General features: G+C 46.0%; 1 protein-coding gene and 1 pseudogene across 2 annotated transcripts in view; one reads left to right on the top strand and one right to left on the bottom strand.

Annotated features, from left to right (window-relative positions):
* The window catches only part of YES1 (YES proto-oncogene 1, Src family tyrosine kinase), a 201345-nt gene extending 183651 nt beyond the window's left edge, over window positions 1–17694 (bottom strand). For both annotated transcript variants that reach the window (XM_029591089.1, XM_029591090.1), the window contains exon 1: window positions 17169–17694. The gene's annotated coding sequence lies outside the window, so the exon portion shown is untranslated. The remainder of the gene's footprint in view (window positions 1–17168) is intronic.
* LOC115083362 lies at window positions 4202–24758 on the top strand (annotated as a pseudogene).
* The last annotated feature ends 1884 nt before the right edge of the window (window positions 24759–26642 follow it).

The raw sequence follows: 26642 nt of genomic DNA, 5'->3' as shown, positions 1-26642 counted from the left end.
AATTTCATCTGCCATTTGGAAGCCCAATCTTCCAGTCTTGCAAGATCCTCCTGCAATTCATCACAAGTTGCTTGAGATTTAAACTACTCTGCATAATTTTATGTCATCCGCAAATTTGATCACCTCACTCATCGAAATCCTTTCCAGAGCATTAATAAATATATTAAAAAGCATCGGTCCAAGTACGGATCCCTGAGGCACTCCATTGCTTACCTTTTTCCACTGTGAAAACTGACCACTTAATCCTACTCTGTTTCCTGTCTTTTAACCAACTTGCAATCCACAAAATGACATCGCCTTCTATTCCTTGAATTTAGTTGTTTTCTTAGAAGTCTCTCATGCGGGACTTTGTGGAACACATTCTGAAAATCCAAATACACCACATCTACTGGTTCACCTTTGTCCACATTTTTATTCACCCCTTCAAAAAAATGTAGGAGATTTGTGAGGCAAGACTTCCCTTGGGTAAATGCATGCTGTCTGTGTCCCATCAAACCATGTCTATCTAAATGTTTTGTGATTTTATAACAGTTTCCACGCTTTTTCCCCGGCACTGAAGTCAGGCTCCCTGGTCTATAGTTTCCAAGATCACCCTTGGATCCATTTTTAAATATACAAGTTATATTGGCCATCTTCCAATCTTCAGGTACATTGGATGATTTTCATGATAGGTTATAAATTAACTGAAATAGGTCTGAAATTTCATTTTTCAGTTCTTTCCAAACCCTGGGGTGTATACCATCCGGTCCAGGTGATTTACTACACTTCAGTTTGTCAATCAGGCCTACCACATTTTCCAGTTCACCATGATTTCGTTGTTTATTTGAATCATCACCCTTGAAAACCTTCTCCAGAATTGGTCTCTCTCCAACATCCTCTTCAGTAAACACAGAAGCAAAAATTGTTTAATCTTTCCATGATGGCCTTATCTTCTCTAAGTGCCCTTTTAACCCCTTGATCATCCAAAGGTCCATGCGGCTCCCTCACAGGCTTTCTACTTTGGATATATTTAAAAAAAGGTTTTATTGTGAGTTTTTGCCTCTATGGCCAACTTCTTTTCAAATTCTCTCTCAGCTTGTCTTATCAATGTCTTACATTTAACTTGCCAATGCTTATACTTTATCCTGTTTTCTTCTTATGGAGCCTTCTTCCGATTTTTGAATAAGATCTTTTGGCTAAAATATCCTCTTTTGCCTCACCTTTTAACCATGCCAGTAATCTTTTTTTACTTTCTTCCACCTTTTCAAAACATATGGAATACATCTGGACTGTGCTTCTAGGATGGTATTTAACAAATATCCATGCATATTGCACACTTTTTACCTCTGTAGCTGTACCTTTCAGGGTTTGGTTTTGTGGGGGGGGGGGGGGGGGGTGTTTTTGGTTTTTGTGTTTTTTTACTATTTTTCGTATTTTATCAAAGTTTCCCTTTTGAAAGTTTAGTGCTAGAGCCGTGGATTTATTTACTGTCCTCTTTCCAGTCAAATTTGATCATATCATGATTACTATTGCCAAGTGGCCCCACCACAGTTATCTCTCACTAAATCTTGTGCTCTACTGAGAATCAGATCTAAAATTGCTCCCTCTCTTGTTGGTTCCTGAACCAATTGTTCCATAAAACTGTCATTTATTCCATCCAGGAACTTTCTCTCTCTATCATGTCCTAATATTTCACTTACCTAGTCAATATTGAGGTACTTGAAATCTCCCATTATTACTGCACTACCATTTGGTTAGCATCCCTAATATCTCTGAACATTTCACTGTCTCATCATTTTGACCAGGTGGACAGTAGTATACTCCTATCACTATATTCTTCCTCATTACACAAGGGATTTCTAACCATAAAGATTTGATTGTGCATTTAATCTCTTACAGGATTTTCATCCTGTTGGACTCTATGCCATCCTGGACACAAAGCGCCACCCCGCCACCAAATTGCTCCTTTCTATCACTGCGATATAATTTGTACCCTGGTATAGCACTATCCCATTGGTTATCCTCACTCCACCAGGTCTCTGAGATGCCAATTCAGTCTATATCATCATTCACCGCCATCTTACTTCTTAGACTTCTGGCATTAGCATACAAATGTTTCAAACTGAGTTTTTTTGTTTGTATTAACATTCTTTAACTCAGGTGAGTTTTTAAATTAAGTATAGGCACTTGGACTACTTTTCTTATTATTGGAACCTGTTGAGATGCCCTAACTCTAATGCTTCATTAGTATCCTTCAAAGATACCTGCCTCTGAACCATGCGCTGCTGAGTGAATGTTTACTTCTCCTTTGATTTAGTTTAAAAGCTACTCTAGCTCCTTTTTAAAGGTTAGTGCCAGCAGCTTGGTTCTACCCTGGTTAAGGTGGAGCCCATCCCTTTGGAAAAAGGCTCCCCCTTCCCCAAACTGTTCCCATTTCCTTACAAAACTGAATCCCTCTTCCTTGCACCATCGTCTCATCCACACATTGAGACTCTGGAGCTCTGCCTGCCTCTGGTGAATTGCACATAGAACGCTATGCTGGAGGTTCTGGATTTCAGCTTTCTACCTAAAATTCCTAAATTTGGCTTCCAGAACCACCCTCCCACATTTTCCTATGTCATCAGTGCCCAGATGTATCACAACAGCTGGCTCCTCCCCAGCACGGTCTAAAATCCTATTTAGGTGACACGTGAGATCTGCCACCTTCACACCAGGTAGGCATGTTATCAGGTGATCCTCATGTCCACCAGCCACCACCTGTCTACATTCCTAATAATCAAATCACCAACTATGACAACTGACCTAATCCTTCCCTCCTGGGCAGAAGCCCTGGGAGACACATCTTTGATGCAAAAGGACAATATACCACCTGGAGAGCAGGTGCACCAGTTGATGCTCTCCAATCAGGAGACCTTCCTCCTCCAAGCAGCACCAGGGCTGCCAAAGTGGAGTTGGGACTTGGCTACTATGTCCCTGAAAGTCTCATCTAGATATCTCTATCTGCCTCAGCATCTCCAGTCTGCCACTCTAGACTCAAGAGATCAGACTCGTCTGAGAGACAGGAGCTCTTTGCACTGGGTGCACACATACAACCTCTCACTGGCAGGTAAAAAAATTATACTTGTCACTCGATGCAGAAGAATGGGAGGCCCCTTTCTTGCTGCTAGACTGCTGCCTTCTTCTTAAATTTATTCAGTTCCTAGTTAAGTTTAGGTTTCTATAGGAATAGGAATGCCTACAAATTTGGCTCCTTTAAATGTATTAGTGTATTCACTATTTATCTGGTAGTGACCTATAATGGAATGATTAAGCGCTTGATAAGCATGGGGAATTTCTGAATTTAAGTTAAAAGGCTGATTAATTTATAGGCAGGTGACACTTTTAAACACTAAAACAACAACAATAATTATTAAAAGGATGAGCAAGGAGTGGATGGGAGAGAGCTGGGAGGGGAAGACAAACAAAAACTCCTGGTTTTTACCTGCCCTCTGACTAGCTATTTAACACAAACACACTAAATAATATACCCCAATAGTTTACTTCTCCCTAAAACTTTTAAGTTCTAAAATTTCCCCAAGCAGTACTTACTGATTCTTTTCAGCCACCAGCAAGGTGATCTTCTCCACTCAGTGCTCCCAGTGGATTGTGGGTTACTGAGCTCTTCCCTTGCAATATAGCTTGTGCTTCTAAGGTAAATTAGTACCCCATCTTGCAGATGGTAGTGCACATATGCTCCCCTGTTTCAGTGCTTGTGGGTAGAATTCCACGGCACAGCAGGGACTAAGCACCACCTGGTGAGTCAATCCAAGAGTATGTGATGGCACCCTCCTCTTAGTGTCCCATCACACCCTAAGGTGTGAAACAGACTAGAAAGCAGATACCTTGAGGCAACAATGGTTGCCCTGCTATCTCTGGCACAGCTGTGCACGGCACCAACAGAGACAATGCCGCCTGCCAGCACCTGAGGTGCTTGGAGATGTAGACAACCCTCGCTGTAGCTGACAGTGCAACACTGGCGTGCATCATGCACAAACACCTAATAGAGTCAGAATGTACAGTATGACAATGGCATCCCCAGGGCCACAGGGGTTCTAACATTGGCCATCCCTGGTGGTAGGCGACATTCCCCCATGGTATCCAGGGTATCTGCCAACACTTCAAGAAGCTGATCGCAGCCCTTGAACTGGGGTTGTGAATGGCTCATTGTCCTTTCCGTAACATAATGGAAGAAGGGAAGCCCATGGAAAGGGCAGTGCCTGTGGTGCTCTGCGGTGGTGCTCTGCAGCATCTGACTGCATCCACCAATGCCCACAGTGGCAACAGTGCTCCCAGTGCCAATAGTGCCCTCAGCATTCACAAGCGATGGAACACATCTATGGCACTAACGACATCGCATGATCTCACCACAAGCGCCTGGCATGCTCGATGGTATGCAGCACCATCAATGGCTCCCTAGGCGCCTGCAGATGATGACAGCCAGAGGCACCCATGGCGTACACGGCACCCAAAGGAGCCGATGACCCACGAACACTGCAGGTCAAAAATATCTGGGGACCAACAACATCAATGGAGATCAGTGCTCAAAGGTGTCAATGGTTCGGCGGTACCAATAATGCCTATGGTGTCCAAAGGCAGAGGCTCTGTGGCACCAACATGCCACTGGGTACTCCGTGGCACAGACATGCTGCATCGGTGTCCAAAGGAACTGATGATGGCCAGCATCCTCGATGGCTCCTTATGGCTTAACTATTTGTCTGAGGGTGCTGGATGCTGCAGGCTTGATGTTGTCCATGCCAATGACTATGGTTGATGCTAGCCTCGACAGCAACTTCAGTGCTCAGTAGCACTGATGGTACTCTAATTCCCACGGGGCCTCCAATGTCCCATGATCCCAGAGCATTTGGTGCTGTAGAGTGGCTCTGGGCACCTGAGCGCGTCAATGTCCATGGTACCCGATGGCCTTTGGCCATTGATGCATAACCTCTATGCCCCTTGATGTCCCTTCTGGACACTGCAACCAGCGCTTGTCACCACCCCCAACGCTCGATAGCCTCGAGGGCACCAGGCCATGGTGTACCCTGGATGCCTCGGTGCTCCAAGGTGCTTCGGAACAATTTTGATACTGGTGCTCATCATTGTCACAAGCAGCATGAATAGCAAACACACCCAATAGCCTCCATGGTGCTCGATGGCAGTCCTTGTCCCTGATGCAGTCCAGACCACAATGCTCGAGGTCAGTGCTGCTGCTCATCAATGCCATTCCTCCAGCTTGATGATGTTTATGGTGCATAAGTGTCCACCAAAGCCTACAGAACAGAAGGGCTCCCGCGCCACAGCAATTGGTAATGTGCATGGCACTCAATGTCCCTTACAGCGTCAAGGGTGATCCCCCATGGCGCTCGATAGCAATCCTGGTCCCCAACACGGTCCTGATGGCAACACGTCAGACCATCTGTGCTCTGGCACAGGTGTGTATGGTCAACCATTATCGGGCATGGCACAGAAGGTGCCCAGGCTCCTGCTCACCCTTTTTCTCAAGGACACTGCATTACCAGCACTGGCAAGCAGGGGGGGGGGGGCGCATCCAGGGCTTCGATTATGGTGACTAGTTTCTTAGAATGTGGGGAGGATGAGGTCTCTCCCCCACAGGAATGATACAGTCCTCGATCCCTTCACTGTGCGAGCCTCCATCGATGGCGATCGATTGGTGAAAAGACATGAACTCATGCCCGGGTTGGGCTCAGGCAAGTCCCAGGATAAGTAGCCTACATGGATCACACACGGACTGCATTCTGTTGGTCCTATCAGCAGTAGATAGACATAAAAGCAGACAAAAGCAAGGAGAAGACACAAAAACTAAACTGCAGATGCAGTATTTTTTTTTTTTTTAATTAAGGAATAAAATTAGACTCAGCAGGCCTTAGTCACTGTGCAGCCTGCAATGTGGCTGGCAGAAAGTTGAAAAGAAGAAAAAAAAAATACTACTGAAAGGAACAGAAAAGAAAAACCAACTGCAGCTCCTGAAAAATAAAAACAGGAGAGCGCAAAACTGAATACCGTGACTATAAGGCTCCCGTGAGCACACGACTCCATGGAAAAAAAAAAAAAAGAGACTGAGGGACTCTGCCTAGGAGGCATAGTGATTACAGCTGCATATACTCCGTAGGGCATGTTTGAAAGCTCTAGAATCTTTGAGATCAAAGTTCCGGCCGGGCTCCATCCAATGATGTCACCCATGCGTGAGGATTGCCATCCTGCTTGTCCTTGGAGAATAAACTGGTCATCTCCATCCTAATCCTAAATATCAGGTGTCAGCATCATTAAAACTACCCCGTCATCATCAATTAGCACCCTTCTTGGTAGACTTGGAAGGAACAAGATCTGAAGCAGAATGGAAACTGAACCTTTAACCCAAGGGTGGGCAACTCCGGTCCTTGAGGGCCGCCGAGCCAGTTGGGTTTTCAGGATATCCCCTAATGAATATGCATGAGAGAGATTTGCCTGCACATTGCCTCAATTGTATGCATATCCATTTCATGCATACTCATTAGAGCTATCCTTAAAACCAGACCGGAATTAACCACTTCTGCTCTAACCCAACTACATTTAGAAGACTTAAGCACCAGGGAACATTTTTTCCTTATTTTTCCCCACTTTTAGTCTTCAGGGAAGGCAGCTTAGGACATCACTAGGCCTGTGTGCATGGGGGACCCCATGTTTTGAGGCCTACACATACCAAAATTTTCAAGATATATCCGGAGTCCAGGGCCAAGAGCTTCCCAGCTGGCTGTGGGAAGCTCTGCACTGGGCTAAGATAGAACAGGGATAGGCATCACCGGTTCTTGAGTGCTGCAATGTGGTCAGGTTTTTTAAATATCCATGCAATAGAGGTGCATGCAAATGCATTTTATGAATATTCAATGTGAAAATCCTGAAAAACCCAACTTGCTGGTGGCACTCAAGGACTGGAGTCACCTTCTCTTGAGACAGAACATAAAACGTCTGGCATGTGAAGTATCCAGCGAGAATGTTCCTAAAATAACTGGAGAACAAAAGTTTGCTTTTGCCTGACAATGCAGCAAAACTTGTATCCCTATAAAGCTTAAACCACCTCAAGCGCTAGGGCTTTTGAATGAAAACGTAAAAACTGGTAAAACAACTGTGCACAAAAACAAGGAAGTGAAATCTGCTAGATTTTACCAAGTATGAAACCACAGAAGATATCTGCCTGGGGTTTAGTGGTCAGCTTTTTTTTTCATATTTTTGAAGCTATTGTAACCACTTACTAGTGAAACTTTTGTATATTAGAGCAAAAAAAAAAGTAACAAGTAAAACCACTCTAAACAGCCTCATTTCTATTTCTCTCCACTGGAGTTCCCTGAACTGAGACACATGATATGGATTGTACTGGCGCTACACTGTGTCTCACCTCAATTAGCTGTCTTCCTCTCCTCCCTCCTGTTTCCACACTTTACAATGCAATGTCCCACGCAAGCATTTCTTCCCTACAAATCTCCCCCACAAACTCATTTCAAAAGTTGCAAACTGCGAGAGTCACAGTCCTGCTCAAAATTGCATACTCCTATGCTTAGCCAATTCCAAGAGGGAGGGGGCACACACACACAGATATTGTATAACCTGATAAGACTCTATTCAGATAGAACGGAGGCTAAAAATCAATAGATCTAATACAGAAACAACCAATCTTGGTGAAATCAGATTTGTGAGTTAACTTTTAGTTTTGTCCTAGTTACAATGCTGTACACAAACTTTAAAAATACTGTTCTAGTCCACCTAGATAATGCAGTAGTCCGCTAAGTGATTTATAAGTATAAAATGAATGTATCTTACAAAAGCACAACACAGCATGTTGCTTAAGCAACCGGACATCTTCATTCTATTTGGACACTATGATCATCCCTTATGGGATATCTATGTCTGTGCAATGTGTTTAGATCAGATGTGATATTTATTTCCTGGGTTTTTGTTTTTTTTTTAATAATGGTCATTTATTGTAACGAGCCTGGCTGCTAGGCAGCCCCCCCCTGCCAGCAGACATCCTCAGGGAACTAAGCTCTCTCCCGATCTAACCACCTCCTTGATGATCTCATGACTCAGCAAGGCCAGCCCTACTTAGCCCTGCCTCTTCATCAAATCACCTTGGCTCCTTGCATTAGCCCACCTTGTCATGCCTTGCTTCTGTGTGGCCACTGGTTTTCTTGTTTCACCTTGCTCTGCAGCCTCCTTGGCCTTTTTGCCCTGCATTGTGGCCTTCAGGCCTACTAGCCTCGCTCTGCCTTGCTTTGTGGCCTGCTTAGGCCTCCTTGTCCATTTCTTCCTTGTCTTGTTTTATAGGTACCTTGATTGGGTTACTTTCCTGTTAGCTTGCATTGTACATTCTTTGTGCTGTTCTCGTGGTGCTGTCCAGTTCCACTCTTGTCCTGTCCTGTCTGTTTTTGGCTTGTCCTGCCATTTGGCCTCTGCTCCCTGTGGGCCTTCGGTTCAAGCCCTTGTCTACCTTACCTCCTGTTCCAGTCCCAACCCTGATCTCCTGTGCCAGTTCCCAAGTGCCATCTCGCCTTGCCTTCCCTGTCAGCATTTCTAGGACTGATCGTGTTGCTGACACGGACTGACTCTGGCCTTGACCTTACTTGCTCACTGCCTGCCCTGACCTCCTGCTTGGACACTGACTTCATCTGAGCTCTGCCTGTCCAGACCCCAGCCTGCTATGTACTACTCCTGGAAAGCCCTGCTGGCCATCAGAGCCTGCGGGCTCAACCCAAGGGAGAGGTAGCTGGTCAGGCAGATGACCCTGTCTGGCTTTGTCCTACAGTCTGGGCCTGCTCCTGCTGGAGAAATCTCCCATTCAGCTGATTCCCCACGCCGTGACATTTATGCTCTGTTTAACTTATTCCATATTTGCTTAGTAGTCCGCATTGAATGGGCACACTAATCAGAACTGCAAAAATTAAATCCTCTGTTAAAATTAATATACTAGCTTTGAACTGCTGAACACTTAAATGGACCACCCCTCCCAAGCTTGATGCCAGCACCCTTCTCTCAACCTCAGCAGTCCAATGCCAGTACTTCACGTTTTTCTGTCTATGTGTTCTTCTAGGCTAGCCGTCTGCCCTGTTGCCTATGACCGCATGATTGCAATTTCCAGCCCCACACCTTATTTTGTGAACAGCAGATGCCAAACAGAAGTATGTTGTTTGACCTCATTACGTCACTGCACTTGTCGATGTATAATATACATGACGTTGCAAACCATTGTGGTCTTTATTTGGAATGATGGTATATAAAATGGCTAAATAAATAAAATATGTGTGTTGAGTTATTCTGCTAAAAAGAAAAAGTGAACTTCTGCACTAGTTTCAGCTTTCTTGCAGAGGGCAGCAGGTTTTCCTCAAAGACTTCTAGTTGCTTTTCTCCATTCAATGTCCCTTCTGTCCAGACAAGTGCCACGGTCCCTGTCAATGAGAAACATCCTCATAACAGGATGCTGCTGCCACCACCATGCTGTGCAGTAGGGATGGGGTTCTCTGGTGATGTGCTGAGTTTGCACCAGATATAATGCTTTTCATTCATGCTAAAAAGTTCTTAGTTTTGTCAGGCTACAAAACTTTTTGCCATATAGCTACAATCTCCCGAGTGTTCTTTTGCATACTTCAAACAAGACAAGAAGGGTTTTCTTGAGGGAGGTCTTCCTTCTTGACACAGGCTAAAATTTTAGCTTTTTTCAAAGTTGCTACTAGTTGCCTCTCTGATCGGTCTTTCTCCTTGCTCGATCACCCAGTTTGGAGGGATGGTTTGATCTAAGCAGGGTCTTGGTGGTGCCATACCCCTTTCACTTCTTAATACTCCTCTTGACCAAGTTTAGAGTGATAGTCAAGGGTTTTACAATTCTCTTATATTCATTCCCAGTTCAGTACTTTTACATAACTTTAACCCAGAGTTCTTTTGATAGTTCGATTAGGTCTTTGCTTCAAAATGCACTACCCAGCAAAGAGAACCAACAGGAGCCATTGAATTTACCCTATCATCATATAAATCAGTAGAGCCTACTGGTTAGAAGCAGCTGGCTCAGAGCCAGGGAAGCCAAGATTCAAACCCCACTGACACTCCTTGTGACCTTGACCAAGTCACTTCACCCTCCACTGCCTCAGGTACAACTTAGGGCCTCATTTACTGAGCATTTTTCCCACAGATACAAAACCAGTCCCTTAGATTATAAGCCCGCTAAGGATAGAAAATACCTACAGACCTTGAATGTAACACGCTCTGAAGTGTCATGAAAGGTGGAATATTAAAACAATTATTCGATTTATATTCTGGGTTTTTTTTTTTTTTTTTTAGGCACTACCTAATTGGGGCCAGTTCACTTGGTGTGTGCTTTTGGAGTCACCTGGTTACATGGGAGCTTTAAGTATTCAGGATTGTGTTAAAAAGGCCGCAACCCCTCGCTAATTAACCCAATAAATACCAGTTCTAAATCGGTCATAAAAGCAGAAGGTTTTATTTATGGAGAAAGCCATGATTTCTCCAGGAGCAGAAGCAACACAAAACAAGTGGAAAACAATTCTAAGCTTGCTGCTCGAAGATCTGACGAGCGTGTTCAACAATATAAGGGGTTCCATCAGCCAATCCGTAAGCGTCTGCATATGCCCACCCCATTACTGTACAACCAACTAAATAAATTTTAGCATGTGTACGTGTCCTGTTACTATGGGCAGAAACCCTTTGTTATTATTAGCAGAGAATAGGACCAAGTTAACTTCCGTTTTCCCAAGAATGATGTCATCTGGCCGAGTTAGTTTTCATAGTGCTAGTATCACATGTGCAGGATAGTTTTGTGCTGGATATTTACAATTGCTACAGAAATACAAAAGATGGGGGGGGGGGGGGAGAGAGCACAGGGCACATTTTAACCCCCACTAGTCCATGTTTTTATTTAATTTTCAGTTTTGGTAGGAAGCATGGAAGAAATACCACTTTACTTCCAGACTATTAGGCCACAAAAGGGGAACATTTTGGAAAGTGGTATAGACTTTCTGTAGGACAGATAGATTTTGGAAAGGAAGGAGACTAGGAAAGGAGTGTTAATACTGGTGGATTTGACTTGTAGCTGTAGTTTGAAATCTGTTCCAAGTGCATACACATTATAATCCTTAAAAGCCATCATAGATGCCACTGTTCCATGCCTCCAACATTGGATTTTCGACAGAACAGTTGTAATATATTTTTTAAAATCTTACTTTGTATACAAATACGCAGAGGACAGATACGCATATTCTTAACCAAGGTCACAAAATGATCTACATTGTTACACTCTGTTTCCGTCATCATATTCATGAACAACAGAAGAAAAAAAAAAGAAACACACGGGACATACAATTTCAACTCAATTACCTCTTTGTCTATAAAGCAAAAAAATGTTCATATCGATTTATTAAAAAAAAAAAAATCAAAAAAAAAAATCACACATTCACCACAGTGGGGAACCAGTTTGACATTCTCAATTTCATTTGTGCATGAGTAAACCAGCAACTTGTTAAAATCTGGTTAAACAAAGAAGACTAGAAGTACTGTTTTGAAGAAAACCAAGAAGAGTGAGAAAGCTAGACATGCTTTCCAATGACAGTTTTCAAAGAAATGTGTCTTGGAACACTGTCAGTTAAAATTAAAAAAAAAAAAGGTTATTGAGCAACCAATTCACAGTGAGTATTTTTTAGTGCCCCCCAGATGCCTACCAATAGCCACTACATGATTCTTTGAGGAAATATAGTGACAAGGCAAATGGCAGAAGATAAAGGCCCAATTGGTCCACCCACTCTGCCCAGTTGCCCCCATCCATGAATCTCTTAGTAAGGCTGTCTCCTAGTTGCTTGACCACCTTATCCAAGTCAGTTGAGCTGTCTTCCCCCCTTAGGTCTTCCACCATGCTCGGTAGATTGACACACAGGTGTCCTCCCCCTGCATGCCTTTTGCTCAGCCTTTCAACCTGGTTTCTTTTCACTGCACTTCCGTGCCCCAGGTGTGTTTAAATTCTGTCACCATGCTGGTCTCCACTGCCTGTACTGGGAGGCTATTCTAGACATCTATCAACGTCTCAGTAAATTAGCGTTTTTACTTCTACTTAATACTTCTATAGTGCAAGTCGACTTACACAGCACTGTACAAAAAAAATATTTAAGAGACAGTCATTGCTCCATAGAGCTTACAATCTAATTAATACAGGGCAAAAGAGGCCTTGGGAATTCATTTATTAAGACTTTGAGGAGGCTGTAAGCAGGACAATCAGGTGTTAAGGTTTAAAAGTTGAACCTGCATTGGCTCCCAAACAAGTTCAGAATCTTATACAAAACACTAACGATCATATACAAAACCATCCACAAGCTCATTCCACTGGAACTCAACATTCCACTTAGACCACATTTACCAGCCAGACCGACGAGAACAGCATACAGAGACACTCTCCTAACACCATACATCAAAACTTCTCTAAGCAAACGAGCCATGTCCGCAGCAGGTCCTGCACAATGGAACTCTCTACCGCCAGAACTCCTCTTGGAACAATGCCCAATCAGTTTTAAAAAGAGACTAAAAACTTGGCTATTTGAGCAAGCGTTTCAGTTATGCTAATGACATACCTTTGGCGTTACCATACTAGCCAACAGGCTAAGCTTTAGACGATCCATTCTTACTACCCTTATAATTTAGCAACCCATCTCTACAGCTGATCACTCCAAAGTTTACTCAAGAGTACCCGGTCATTAAATAAATCCAGTATATACCTAGATCTTCAGCCAGACTAAACCTGGCTCATAAACATGTCTTTTTTTCATGTCTTTAATAACATTTATGCGTTTTCCCCATTTATTCAGATCCAAGCTTTACGCCCTGTTCAATGTAATCGCATTCTTACATGCTTGTTTTCAGTTAAAATGTAAACCGAGATGATATGTAATTTTTACATGAATCCCGGTATATAAAAATGTTAAATAAATAAATAAAATAAATAAAAGCAGCCTCATAAAAGGTGGGGTTTTAGATGGGATTTAAACAAGGTGAGAGAGAGGGCGCATGCTGCACCAGCTCAGGAAGTCTATTCCAAGCACACGGTACAGCCAGGGGGAAAGCACAGAGTCGGGAATTGAAAGTAGAGGTGAAGGGCATAGGGCAGGGGGAAAAAAAGGTAGTAAACAGGATTTACATTCAGGCAACAGCCAACAAGGACTGAACTTCACAATCTGGGTATACAATCATGGCGGTAGCTGATTATGGTGGTTATACCCTAAACCAATTAAGCCTGATACATCACTTTGACTGCATATACAGCATTGCTATCTGCTTCAACAGTAGGGGGAAGTAAGGAAAACAGGATTTGCATTCAGACATCAGCCAAAAAGGCATCAATCTATGCAGTCTGGGTGAACAAACATCAGGGTAGCTTGCTTGATATGGTGGTTACAACTCTTAAACACAAGCCTTATGCTCACCTTTGATGCAACTCCAACATTACTCTCTGCATCAATGACAGGGGATAGCAGGAAATTTGACTCAAACAGTTACCAACAAGAGCCCTGAAGTTGGTGGTTGGTGAAACAGATAAGCATGGGAAAATAAAAAGAGTGGAAGCTTGCTGGGCAGACTGGATGGGCCGATTGGTCTTTTTCTGCCTTCATTTCTATGTTTCTATAGGAGTGATTTGTCTGATAAGTGGAGTACATGAGGAGGCGCACAGAGAGAGATAAGAGGTAGTGAGGAGCTGCAGAGCTAAGACTTTTGTAGGTGAGTAAGAGGAGCTTGAACTGTTTGCAGAAACAAATAAGAGGCCAATGTAGTGGCCTGAGAAGGGAGGTTATAATGGTGCAGCCACTTAGAGAAAGAGAAGTCATGCAGCTGAATTCTGGATAGATTGCAGTGGAGAGAAATGGCTCCAGTTCCCTCTGTACCTTCCTCCTAACTTCTTATCATGACCTCTGGGTTCCTGAATTTCCTTTTCTATGAGGAAACTTCAGCATCCTGTACTTTGAACAAACATCTGGATGTTTCCAACATGCCCCCTTTTTTCCCCTTCCTTCCTCCAGCAAGTTACATGTGAGTGTGGTAAGCCTCACTGTTCCTTCTCCTGAGCAAAGAGCAATACACATAACTAACAGGTGTATGCCTTTAAATTTATATAAATTATGTTGTCATTGCTCTATTTAGTAGGGAAGTGTCTTAAGTTTTGTACCAATAATTAAGCACATATCTAAGGAAAGAAGCTATTAACCTTATTAAACTTTAACTTGCTTTTAAGTGAACATAATTAGTGTCCGTAGTGCAGTCCTAGTAGCCCAATGGCTCCTGGAGAAAACAGTTTCAGTAGGTTGTGATACTTTTTTCAGACCACGCAAGTCCCTTCTTTAGATATCTGTTTACAAACCATAACTACTATTAGGCCAGATGTAGCAAGTTCCCCTCCCACACGATAAGACACAAAAAGGGAACTGCCCTTAATGTAAATGATCTACAAATCATTGACAACAGTAAGTTGAAATCTTCAGCTCAATGTGTGGCGACAGCCAAAAAGGAAAGAGAATGCTAAAAATTATTCAGAAAGCAAAGGAAAATAAAACAGAGATCATCATAATGTCTCTGTATAGATCAATGGTGCAGCCACACCTTGAGTGTTGTATAGAGTTCTGGTCACCTCATCTGAAAAAGGAGGTAGTGGAGTTAGGAAAGGTACAGAGAAGAGCAACAAAAATAGTTACGGGTTTGGAAGAGATCCCTTATGAACAAATGCTAAAGAGATAGGGCTCTTCAGCCTGGAGAAAAAATGATTTGAGGGGGTGATATGACTGAAGTACTTACAATCTGACAGGCCAATGCAATACTGTGCTCTGGCTGCAGCACATGGCTCAACTCATGACTGGACGCATATTTTGGACGTGCATCCATAACCCCCAATGGAAAACGGAGGTTAGTGCATCCAATCACGCATGTAGGTAATAGTGCTCATCACATGCAAATGCATGTTGATGAGGCTATTATCTATTCCCCCCCATGCAAAAAAAAAAAAAAAAATGTTCACCCAATGCGCACATATTTACTCGCCAGAATTAACGTCTCTCCCAAGGAGGAGCCCAAAAAGTGTACAGTAAAACAGAAAACACTGCTTTTCTGTACTTCTGCAGACTTAATAACGTGGTTGGAAGAACTAAAAAATTAGAATCTCCTAAAAAAAAAAGGTAAAAAAATAAATAAAAGAAGGTTAGGAAAAGGAACGCTTAATTAACGAGCATTCATTTTCCTAACCTGTGGCTGTGCAAAGGTTAGGAAAACAGATGCTCTAAAACTGAGCGACCGTTTTCCTAACCCGCAGACAGCCGCCTCTCCCGGGCTCCCGCTGCCGAGGAGGCACTAGGAACGCGCAATTTCCCCTTGCACCTCCTTTTTACCGCGGCATCCGATTTAAATATTAAGTCAGGCACCCTGGAGAGGTGGATTGGCCTGTAAGAGCCTCATTTACTAAGCATTTTCCCCCCCAACAGATACAAAATGGGAGGCCCTAACTTGGAACCTGAGGCAAAGGAGGCTGACGTGACTTGCCCAGAATCACAAGGAGCAGCAGTGGGATTTGAACACTGGTTTCCCTCATTCATAGCCTGATGCTCTAACCACGCAAAGGCTACAAAATCATGACTGGAGTAAAACAGGTAAATACAGAACAGTTATTTAACATTTCACATAATACCAGGACTAGGGAACAGTCCTTTAAGCTAACAGATATTAAAAAAAAAACCAAAAATAAATAAACTGGAGAAAGTAGTTTTCGTTCAATACACAATCAATCCATGAAACTTGCTGCTGGAGGATGTGGTCAAGGTAACTAACATATCTGTGTTTAAAATGCTTTTGGTTAGGTTCATGGAAGAAAAGTCCATAAACAGTTATTAACCAAGTGACAGAGAGCCACCGACCACTTGTACGGAGTTAACAGAAAGTGAGCCACCTTTGGCCACTGTTGGACACAGGATGCAGGGCTCAATGGACTTTTGGTCTGACCCTGCATGGCACTTCTTATCTTCTTAAGTACATCTGGTCTCCTCTGCCTATTTAAAGAGTTCGGGAGCACAAGTAAGGAAGTCAAAACGAATAAAATGATACTACCAAGCACATGAAATAAATGGAACTGCTGAAATAGTTATACCTTGCAACCCCACTAAATAAATGTTATACGAAGTTAAGACCATCTCTCCCCACTTTAGACATTCCCTATATTCTTTTCACACAATAACCTGCGCTCCTTCTATGACAACAGCAAGGCCCAATATTTCCAATGCAAGCTGGCTCTCCATCAATCCTCAAATCATCAATGTTCACAGCTTAAACCAGCAGAGGGGGATCCAGGATGATCCCCCAAAGCTTTACCAAACTCGTCCAAAAATAAGAAGCGTTCAGTTACTGCCCCGCAATCTGTTCATGACAGATTTACAGGTCAGCACTTTTGAAAAGGGGGATTGTCTCTGTCTGACTTTACAACCTTGAAAATAAAAGTCATCCAAAATCTGCTCTGGCAGGACAGAACTTAATCAAGTCTCACCAAATAAAAGCTTATATAGAGACCCTCTCTCCCACACCCATATAATGAAACTGCAACTTGCTGCCGTTTGTCGTCACTCAGGCCCCTGTCCACAGCAGTTGTTCCTTGCTATCAACAGGCACAAGACGGAGGCCCTGCTGTACGGGGAAGATCTTGAATACTTTCCCCCCGTAAACCTTAGCGGCGTCCACTAAGCCAAGTGCAGGATCACGAAATGACTTGGAAAGTGCACAGATTTAGGTAGAAGGAGACAGATATTTTTGCAATGCATGCAAAGCCTCGAAGTTACTTAGGAAAAAAAAAAATCACACCGCCACCCAACTTTTCGATAAATCAGCCAGGGAAAGGAAGAATCAGGAAAGAGAGAGGGAGGGTGCGGGGAGGCTAGAAGGGCAACCGGGCCAGACCGAGAGAGAGAGAGAGAGAGAAAGTTGCCGGTGCAAGTCACCGGAGCCCGATGGCCGTGTGGCCTAGACGCCAGCCCCCGATCTCCTTCCGCAATCATTCTCCTGTCTGGCAACCCCCCCGCCGCCCAAAAAAAGCGCCCGCCTAGCGATCAGTCACTGCCAACCCGGGCTCTCTCCCCTCTCCTTACCTGCTCTTCTTCTTCTTCTTCCTCCTCCTCCTCCGCAGGTCGCATAAGTTGCTCCTTTCTCTCCCAGGAAGAAGAGGGTGGGGGGCTGGGATTAGGATCAGGAAACGAGCCGAGCACCTCTCCTCCTCCTCCCTCCCCCTTCACTCAGCTGCCGGGCACAGGAGAGTGCTGCTCCGTAGTACCCAAGAAGGAGGGAGGAAAGGAGATCCCCGAGCACAGGGGAGCCGGAAGCAGCAGGAGATTGAGGAAAAAAAAAAAAACAAAAAAAAAAACAATCACAACACAGCGAGAGCTAGGGCTCCTACCGCCGACGATCGCCTGCAGCCTTTCCCCGGCCCTGGCTTTCTACATGGAGAGCCAAAGCAGGCACGAGGCGCTCAAAGAAGGCAATTAAAAAAAAAAAAAAAGGCCAAAGTTTATTGTATTTTTTTTTTTGTTAGCTGTGCCAAGGGAAGTGCTGGGTTTGTCTCTTCTTCCTGTGCATGGCTGGCAGATTCCCGGGAGCGGTGTCCCCGTCTATTTTCAGGCTTAGCTAGGGGGAGGGGCGGCCAAAGGCCGCCCTGCCCCTTCCATTGGAAACAGATTAAGTCTTCTTCCGTGCCCCCTGGTGGGGACACAGAACACTAAGGGACTGCGGGAAAAGTTTCCCTGTCGTTGTTCAGGCCCCAGCCTAAAACTAGTGCTTCATCCCTAGTGGATGCAGCCTGCAAACCACGATTACCAAATCAAATAAATAAAAACCCTATGGTGTGGCAGCATTTTTTTTTTCCTTGGCTTTATTTTTTTTTTTATTAAGAAGAAGGTCCCCAGAATATGGGGGCGGAGGGTTAGGTCCCAGGGTATGGGGGCATCCAGTATGTGCCCCGGTGACTGAACCCCCATCACCCTCCACCCTGCTGCCCTTTCCCCATCAGCTGTGGACTGTTGAGTAGTTGGGTCCCTCCCTCTTTCCTCCCTCCTTTTGGGGGTATCACCGGTTTCAGAGGGGAGGGGTGGGGGATTCTGGTTTTAAAAGTTGGAGGGTTGAATTTTTCAGAATATGGGGAAGGGGGGGGGAGGGGTTGCCACCACATGCAGCCTGGTGACAGCGCCTCATCGCACTTTGCCTTACCACTTTCTTTCTACCAGCCACTGCACACCAGTGAAGATAGCCCCTCCATTCCTCCCGCACCTGGGGGGCATCACTGGCACCAGAGGGGTGATAGGAAGGAAGATGGGGCCTCCCCTCCCCTCCATGATTCCTTCTTCCTTCAAAAAGCGCGCTTACCTAAAAAAAAAGGGGGTGGGGTGTTTAAACGGAGCCTGGGGAAAAAATAGGGGGGGGGGGCAACCAAAATGTGAAAAAAAGAAAAAAAATCAAAAGAAACCAACTAAACATTAAGGATTAAAGTATAATGGGGAGGGGAGCACAGCATCTGTCCAATGCCCACCAGGTGGTGTACCTGGTGGGCATTGATGTCTACCTGGTGGGTAGACACCAAACAGAAGTTCTTCACTTTTACATGGCCCAAAACAGGGCCCCAGCCAATCTCCCCTCCCTTGAGCGCCTCACTGCCTCTTTGGTGGACAGGAGAAAGCTGACCAGGGCATTCTTTGAACTCAGGGTCCCCCTTCTGGGCACATGGTTAGGGGTGAAATTTAATCAAAAAAAACCCCCAAATTAAGCCTTTAAAAAGGAGAGGAATGGGTCAATCTGAGACATTTCAGTCCCAGATGGGGAAGGTCCTCCTGTTCGTAAAAAGGACAGGAGGGGTTCGCCCGGAAAGCCTGTGCGAGTAACCAGCCAATGGCCATAGCTGCACGTGCCGGCCTCCAAATGCGGTCCCCTTTCTACCTGGGAGTCAATCCTGTGTAGACAGACTCTCAGCGAAGACCCCCCCTCTTCTCTCCCCAATCCTAACTCTTCTCTCCGGGGCATGTCAGGATGGGAGCAGAGGGTGAGGCATCGCATTATATGGGCCACCAGCAGGAGCAGGTTCTTCTGAGACAGTTCAGAAGATGGCTAAGAGCATTTCCCGCAGCCTCCTAAGACTGTGGGCCCAAGGAGGCCGAGTGCAAAAGAGCTCACCATCTGGCAGGCGAGAGGGGAGTGCAGATGAACGGGGACACCCAGCCCACAGAGCCCTCTCAGGCAGATCAGAGATTACCTTTCTGATGTACCTAGGAGCCCAGTCAAATAGGTGTCCCATCGTGGCAATCAGGATCTCCGGTAAGTTCCCGACCTTGGTCACCCAAGCTGCAACCAGCTGGCATCTCACAGATAGTTCCTCCAGCAGACCCAGAGCAGGAATATGGAGGATAGGTTCGCCCAGGAAGTCCCAGTCTGTGTCAGCCAGGCCTCTGATCGCGCCCAGAAGTCTCCAGGCCCTCAGCACTTCTTTGTAGAATTCTGACAGCTGCAAGAGAGAGCGGCAGGCAAGTATTCTCACATCTTTGAGAAAGAGCTGAGACGCATGCCGCAGGCTGCCCACCTGGCAGAAAAAATGGGCTGCCAGGGGATGCCATTGCGGAACAGGGACCTTGTACAGAAATCTCTGCAGGACCTGGAGGTGGAAGGTGTGCACCTGACTCCTCAGGCACACGAGCCCCTGTCTATCTTCTCTATGGGGGAGAGTTAGGACTAACGCAGGGACCCCCCTGCTTCCTGTCCCCCACAGAAATACTCCAGCAGTTTTCTCTGGGTGCCGGCAAGGAACTCCTGGGTCAGGTTCAAAGTGGTGAAGCGGTGCCACAGTTGTGTCCTACCCGTCCGCAGTAGTACACCAGTCGCAGCAGTCCCTTCCACGACCTGAGACAAGCTTCGACCTTCTCTTCAAGCTCCCTGCAATTGCTAGTGGCCATGGTTTCCACACTGGAGAGATGGAATCCTAGGTACCTAAGGATCTCCCTGCCCCATGACAGGTCAGGGAAAGCATCCACCCTCTGCGGTCCTACCAAAAGGCTGGAGCACTTAGCCCAGTTGATCTCGACCGAGGATGCTGCCAAATAGACTTGCTGGCAACCCTGCACTTTCTCCAAGTCAGCCGGGTCCTGAGCCATGTTAAGGACATAGCATATGCTGTCAGGGCGACCCGCATGTCAGGCTCTCATAGCACTAATTCTGTGAGTCAGCTGAGCAGCAGACACAGGAAAGGATCACTGGCTAGTGTGTACACCTGATCCAACAGGGGAAACCCCTTATGTATCCCTTGCTCGAATACCAGGAACACTGCTTGGGATCAGTTGATTTTAATGAGGCACTCTGCTCATGAATACAAAAGCGGAGGTGCCTCACAAACTCTGGCTTGAAGCAAATGCCTCTGGAGTCCCCATGAGTTATCTGTGATCCAGCCTATCATAGGCCTTCTCCTGATCGAGCGACAAAAAGGCCATTGGCAGCCAGTCCTACTAAACAAAATCACATCCCAAATCAAAAATATGTTATCGAAAATGGTCCATCAGGGGATCATGTAGATCTGGTTCGAGTGGGTCACCTCTACCAGCATGGATACTAGTGGCAGGGAGAGCACCTTGGCCAGGATCTTATAGTCCATGCATAGCAGGGAGACCAGACACCTATTCTTTAGGTCGTACATGGGTCTCCCCCTTGGGCAAGAGGGTCAACATCGCATGCCAACAGGACAAGGGCAGGTGCCTGGTCTCAAAGGCTTCTTTTGGGACTCGCAGATCAGGTCCTAGGGTATCAAAATAGAAACTGACAAACTCGATGGTGAACCCATCGATGCCTGGGCACTTTCCTCTTGGCATCTGTCTTAGAGCTTCAGTGAGGTCTCCCAGGTTCAAGAGGAGTTCTAGCCGACACCTTCTGGCCTTGTTCACACAGGAGGTCCCTCCCACAGGGATTCACAGGCGCCTGTCCACAGGGTCTGGTAAGAAAAGAGCTGCGTAGAAATCGTGGATCTTCACCTGGGTTTTATATGATTCAGTAAAGGGGGTACCGTTCACAGAAAACAGGCATGTTATCTACCCTCTGCTTCTACAGCCCATAGAAAAAGGGTGAACCATTGTCTGTCTCTCCCACAAACTGGATACGTAATTGCGCGTAAGCCCCCCGCTCTTGACGATCTTCGAGGATTCACAGGGTCCGCTTTCTCTCTTCATACTCGAGGAGCACAGCTTGGTCTCCTCCCTGGTCCTGTGTATCATAGAGGCAGTCCTCCAGCTCCAGCCCTTCCCCTGAGAGTCGCTGGAGTGCAAGATGGCAAATGGTGGTCACACCCTGGCGTGCTCTTTACAGAGAACCCAGAGGTGGGCTTTCCCCATGTCCCACCACTGAGCGAGCATGAAGAAGTCCACCTCCCAGTGGTTCCAGTCTAGAATTCTTGGATTGATGACATTAATCCCTTGTTCATGAGGAGTGAGTTGTTGAAGTGCCACTAGGTAGTGGTCTGAAAGACGTGCCGGCTCCACTGTGTATTCTGTGGCCCAGTGCATCAATCAGCAGGAAATATACCACCGGTCGATCTGATAGTGGGAAACCCGCTCTTTCCCCACTCTTACGTAGGTAAAGCCAGAACGAGTCCGTGGGTGTTGCCCTTTTTGGGCGTGGCAGTGGACGCATGCACATTCAAACTGTCAATGGTGCAGCCCCAAAGCCGCAGACTCATGCAGCATTCCACTCGGCTCAACAGCCTCAGCATTAAGCACTTCGGCCTGTGGACCTTGCAAAATCAAGATGGTCACCGCGCCAACCACTCTTGAGTCATGGCTGAAGGCCATCTCGCCTTTCCACATCAAGCACCAGGTCGTTTCGGCAACTGGGATGGTGTGGGTCTCCTGTAAAGACACCGAGTACCTGCCATGCTTGAGAGCGGAGGGCATTCCGTGTCTGCGGAACCCAGTCCCACAGCTGTTGAAGTTAAGGGTACACACATGCTTAGCCCCGCTACAGGGTCTCTGGAGGTGTGTGTCTCTTGACCGTTCATCCTGCCGGGCACAAGGCAGGTCCTGAGCAGCTTCGCAGCCATTTTCTCTACATTCTTCCTCCCAGATCTGCTCTGCTGCAGTCATCTGTGGATATTATTATGGTTGTGGCTTGCAATGGAAGGCAGGAGCTGAGAGGCCACCGAGCTCTATGCCAGCTCACAGCACTCTTTACTTTGCCTCTAGCACACACAACGTCACCTGTTTCCCTCTCCTGGTTGGTTCTTAGGACCAAGTTTTGTTTCTGCCCTCCTGCGAAAGGGCCCTCTGGAACCAAGAGCCCTCCCTGCATCTCCCTCTGGGGGCCTCCGCCCACCCCCCTCATGCTCTGGCCTACTCGATGTGCCCAGCCACTTGGGGTCAGGGTAGAGGATGAGGGACGGAAAGCCAAAGAGGGGAGGGATACAGGGGGAGCAGGAAGAATTGCTGTGGGGCGGTGTATTACCAGAGGATGGGGGGGGGGGGGAGTCAGGTCCCTGGAGATCTCTCCCTCCTCTAGGTCAGAGGAGGGGGTTCCCTGACAGGAGTGGGGAGGAAAAGCCAAAGAGGAGAGGGGTACAGGGGAGCAGGAAGAATTACCGTAAGGTGGCGTACTACTGGAGAAAGTGGGGGAGTCAAATCCCTGGAGATCTCTCCCTTCTCTAGGTCAGAGGATGGAGTCCCTGACAGGAGTAGGGAGGAAAAGCCAAAGAGGAGAGGGGTACAGGGGAGCAGGAAGAATTACCGTACTGTAGCGTACTACTGGAGAAAGTTGGGGAGTCAAATCCATGGAGATCTCTCCCCTCTCTAGGTCAGAGGATGGAGTCCCTGACAGGAGTAGGTCCATCAGACCTTCCTCCTAGTCAAGACCCTAAGGGGGCAGGATCTCTTCCAGTAAGGGAATACAGGCCCAATGGATTCTTGCTGCATTTTACATAAGAATGTATGATATGCCATACTGGGTCAAACCAAGGGTCCATCAAGCCCAGTATCCTGTTTCCAACGGTGGCCGTTCTAAGTCACAAGTACCTGACAAGTAACCAAACATTAAACAGATCCCATGCTACTAATGCTGGCAATAAGCAGTGGCTATTCCCTGTAGATTAATAGCAGTTTATGGACATCTTCAGGAACTTATCCAAACCTTTTTTAAACCCAGCTACACTAGATGCCTTAACCACATCCTCTGGCAACAAATTGCAGAGCATAATTGTGAGCTGAGTGAAAAAGAATTCTGATTTTTTTTAAATGTGCTACTTGTTAACTTCATGCAGTGGCCCCTAATCCTTGTATTATCCAAAAGAGTAAATAACTATTTCACATTTACATGTTCATGATTTTATAGACCTCTATCATATCCCCTCTATCTGTCTCTTCTCCAGGCTGAACAGCCCTAACCTCTTTAGCCTTTCCTCCTATGGGGGCCATTCCATGCAGGGGCTGTTCTACCATTAGGCAGGGTGAGGCGATCGCTTCAGATGGCAAAATTATGGGGCGGCAAACCCCCCCCCCCCCAAACAAAACAGCCCTCTTGTGACCACCTCATTTCTCTGTCAAAAAGTCCACAGTGGCACGAGGCAGAGCAAGAGGAGAGTGGTGTCATTTGAGGAAATGCCGGTGAAGTTCTCAACTCCACCGGCAGGAAAACGGTGGCATGGTTTAAGGAAATGCCAGTGAGGTTTTCATCCCCACCGGCAGGAAGACGGCAGTGCAGTTAAGGAAGTGCCGGAGAGGTTCCCACCCTCACTGGCAGGAATATGATGGCACAGTTAAGAAAGAGTCAGTGGGGTTCCCATCCTCACTGGCAGGAAGACAACGGGGTCCTTCGAGGCTCTGACCATCTACTTCCCTTGCATGAACTCTTTTGACAAGGATGACGGTGAAAGCGACAGCAGAAGAGGCAAAGAGGTTATTCAACGCAGCACAGAGACAGGGCTAGCTGTTGAGATGCCAAGTCGGACAGTACGTCAAGCGAGCCATGAAGCCATTGAGGATAGCATGAACAGTTAGGGCTCTGTAGGAAAAAACAAAGTCATTTGACCTTCCTCTTCTTGGAGCAACTACAGTTGAAATGGATGGCCTCCAACCAGTCAGCCCTAAAAATGGCCTTGTTGACCACTTGAACTACAGTGGAATGTGTCTTGCATCTGATGGACAGTTTAGTGACTTACTCTGGTATGGGTCTCACACAATTCGTGGGTCATCAGACTCTTACAGCCACATCATTGGGTGATGTTGAGGTTGGTTTGGTGGAAAGGAGTGGGCAGCTACAAGTAGAGATCATTCAGGCCCGTGGATTGACAGCAAAAGCTGGTGCCAGAGCCCCTCCCTCCAGCTGCCTACATCAAACTTTATCTAGTAGAAAATGGAGTATGTATTGCAAAGACAAACGTGGCACACAAATCACTAGATCCCCTCTACAATCAGGTTCTGGTGTTCATGGAAAGCCCATAAGGCAAAGTGTTACAGGTAATAGCCTGGGGAAATTATGGACGAATGGAGCAGAAACATTTCATGGGGGTTGCAAGAATTCTGTTGGAAGAACTGGATTTGTCAAGCTTGGTGATTGGTCGGTACAAGCTCTTCCCAATATCCTCATTGGGGGATCCATCCGCAGGGTCTCTTCTGCACCAGTCATAACAGATTTCCTTGGAGAGCACAGTTGTACCTGGCTGTGACAGATCTTAATGAGCAAGTAAAATAATAATAATAAAAAAAAAAGCCTCACAGTTTGAGAAAGTGCCAGTGAGGTTCCCACCCTCACTGGCAGGAAGACAACGGTGCGGTTTGCTCACATATCAGCAGCAGAGAGTTTTGCGTGGGTGTGGCAGCAGTTTTTGATGACGTACAGGGGGGAGGTTCTCACGCCCCATCGACAAAAAGAATGGCATGCTAGGAAGTCTCTCTTCCCCCCCCCCCCCTCCACAGGCAGTAAAATAACATCATTGCTAAAACCCAGAAGAAAGGAGGTAAGGGGGCCTGAGAGGTGTGTGTATAAGACAGAGAGGCTGCCTGTGCATGAAATCCTGCATGCATGTGTAAGAGTCTATGTGCACATATGAGAGTCTGCATTTGTATGAGACAGCTTGCCCATGTATGAGAGAGAGCATCTGCATGTACATATGAGAGAAAGCCTGCATGTGTGTATGAAAGTGAATGCCTACATGTGAGAGCCTGCATGAGTATGAGAGAGAGCGCGTCTGTGTGTAAGAGAGACAGTCTGCACCTGTGTGTATATATGAGAGCCTGGATGTGCATGAGAGTGAGAGAACTTGCATGTGAATGAGAGAGAGAGAGAGAGACCAACTATGTGTGTGAAGGGGAGAAATAAGAAATAAAGTTTGTGCAGCCCCCTTCCCCCAAGTCTGTGACAATTTCTGGATGACTGGAAATCAAAAGATCTCAGGTATATATTTATTCATTTATTTATTTTATGGTCTGAGAGCTAGAGATTTTTTAATCCCATTTTAAATTTTGGGGCGTTTTATGCGTCTGCTGTTTTGAAATATTTTATTGGTGTTTGGGAAATAGAACAAATTTATGTGACTTTTTAAATTATTGGATGTTTGTCACCTGTTTTGACATTTATTCTATTAGTATGGTTTTAATAATATGAATGATGTTTTATATCTCTTGATTTTGTTACTTGGTGTTTTGTGAGGAATGATGATGTTTCTCTTTTTCCATTTTTGCACTGCATAATACAGTCAGATTTCTGGTTTCCAGAGCATGCTGTAAGCCAGTGAGCATGCATGTGAGCAAGACAGTGAACATGTGTGTGAGCGAGAGAGAATGAGTGAGCCAATGAGCATATGTGTGAGCAGACGGACTATTTAAGCTGGTGGGCCTGTGTGAGAACCAGTGAGCAGGTATATGAGCAAGAACGTGAGAGAGTTTGTGACATAGTGATCATGTCTTGGAGAGGGAGTATGTGAATCAGTGAGCATTAGGGATGTGAATCGTTTTTTGACGATTTAAAATATCGTCCGATATATTTTAAATCGTCAAAAATCGTTAGGGCCACGATACAATACCAATTCCCCCGATTTATCGTCAAAAAATCGTAAATCGGGGGAAGGGGAGGGCAGGAAAACCGGCACACTAAAACCCCCCAAAACCCACCCCCGACCCTTTAAATTAAATCCCCCACCCTCCCGAACCCCCCCCCCCAAATGACTTAAATTACCTGGGGGTCCAGCGGCACACTAAAACACCCTAAAACCCACCCCCGGCACACTAAAAACCCCCTAAAACCCACCCCGACCCTTTAAATTAAATCCCCCACCCCAAATGCCTTAAATTACCTGGGGGTCCGTAGCGGCGGTCCATAGCTTAAATTACCCCCGGGTCCGTAGCTAAATCGGGGGAAGGGGGAGAGCAGGAAATCCGGCACAGTAAATCATGGTGTCTTCAGCCGGCGCCATTTTGCAAAATGGCCGCCGCAAAATGGCGGCGGCCATAGACCAATACAATTCGACGCAGGAGGTCGTTCCGGACCCCCGCTGGACTTTTGGCAAGTCTTTGGGGGTCAGGAGGCCCCCCCAAGCTGGCCAAAAGTTCCTGGGGGTCCAG

This window comes from Rhinatrema bivittatum, chromosome 2 (assembly GCF_901001135.1).
Source record: "Rhinatrema bivittatum chromosome 2, aRhiBiv1.1, whole genome shotgun sequence".
In the NCBI taxonomy this organism is placed as follows: domain Eukaryota; kingdom Metazoa; phylum Chordata; class Amphibia; order Gymnophiona; family Rhinatrematidae; genus Rhinatrema; species Rhinatrema bivittatum.
This window is presented reverse-complemented; position numbering and strand designations above follow the sequence as displayed.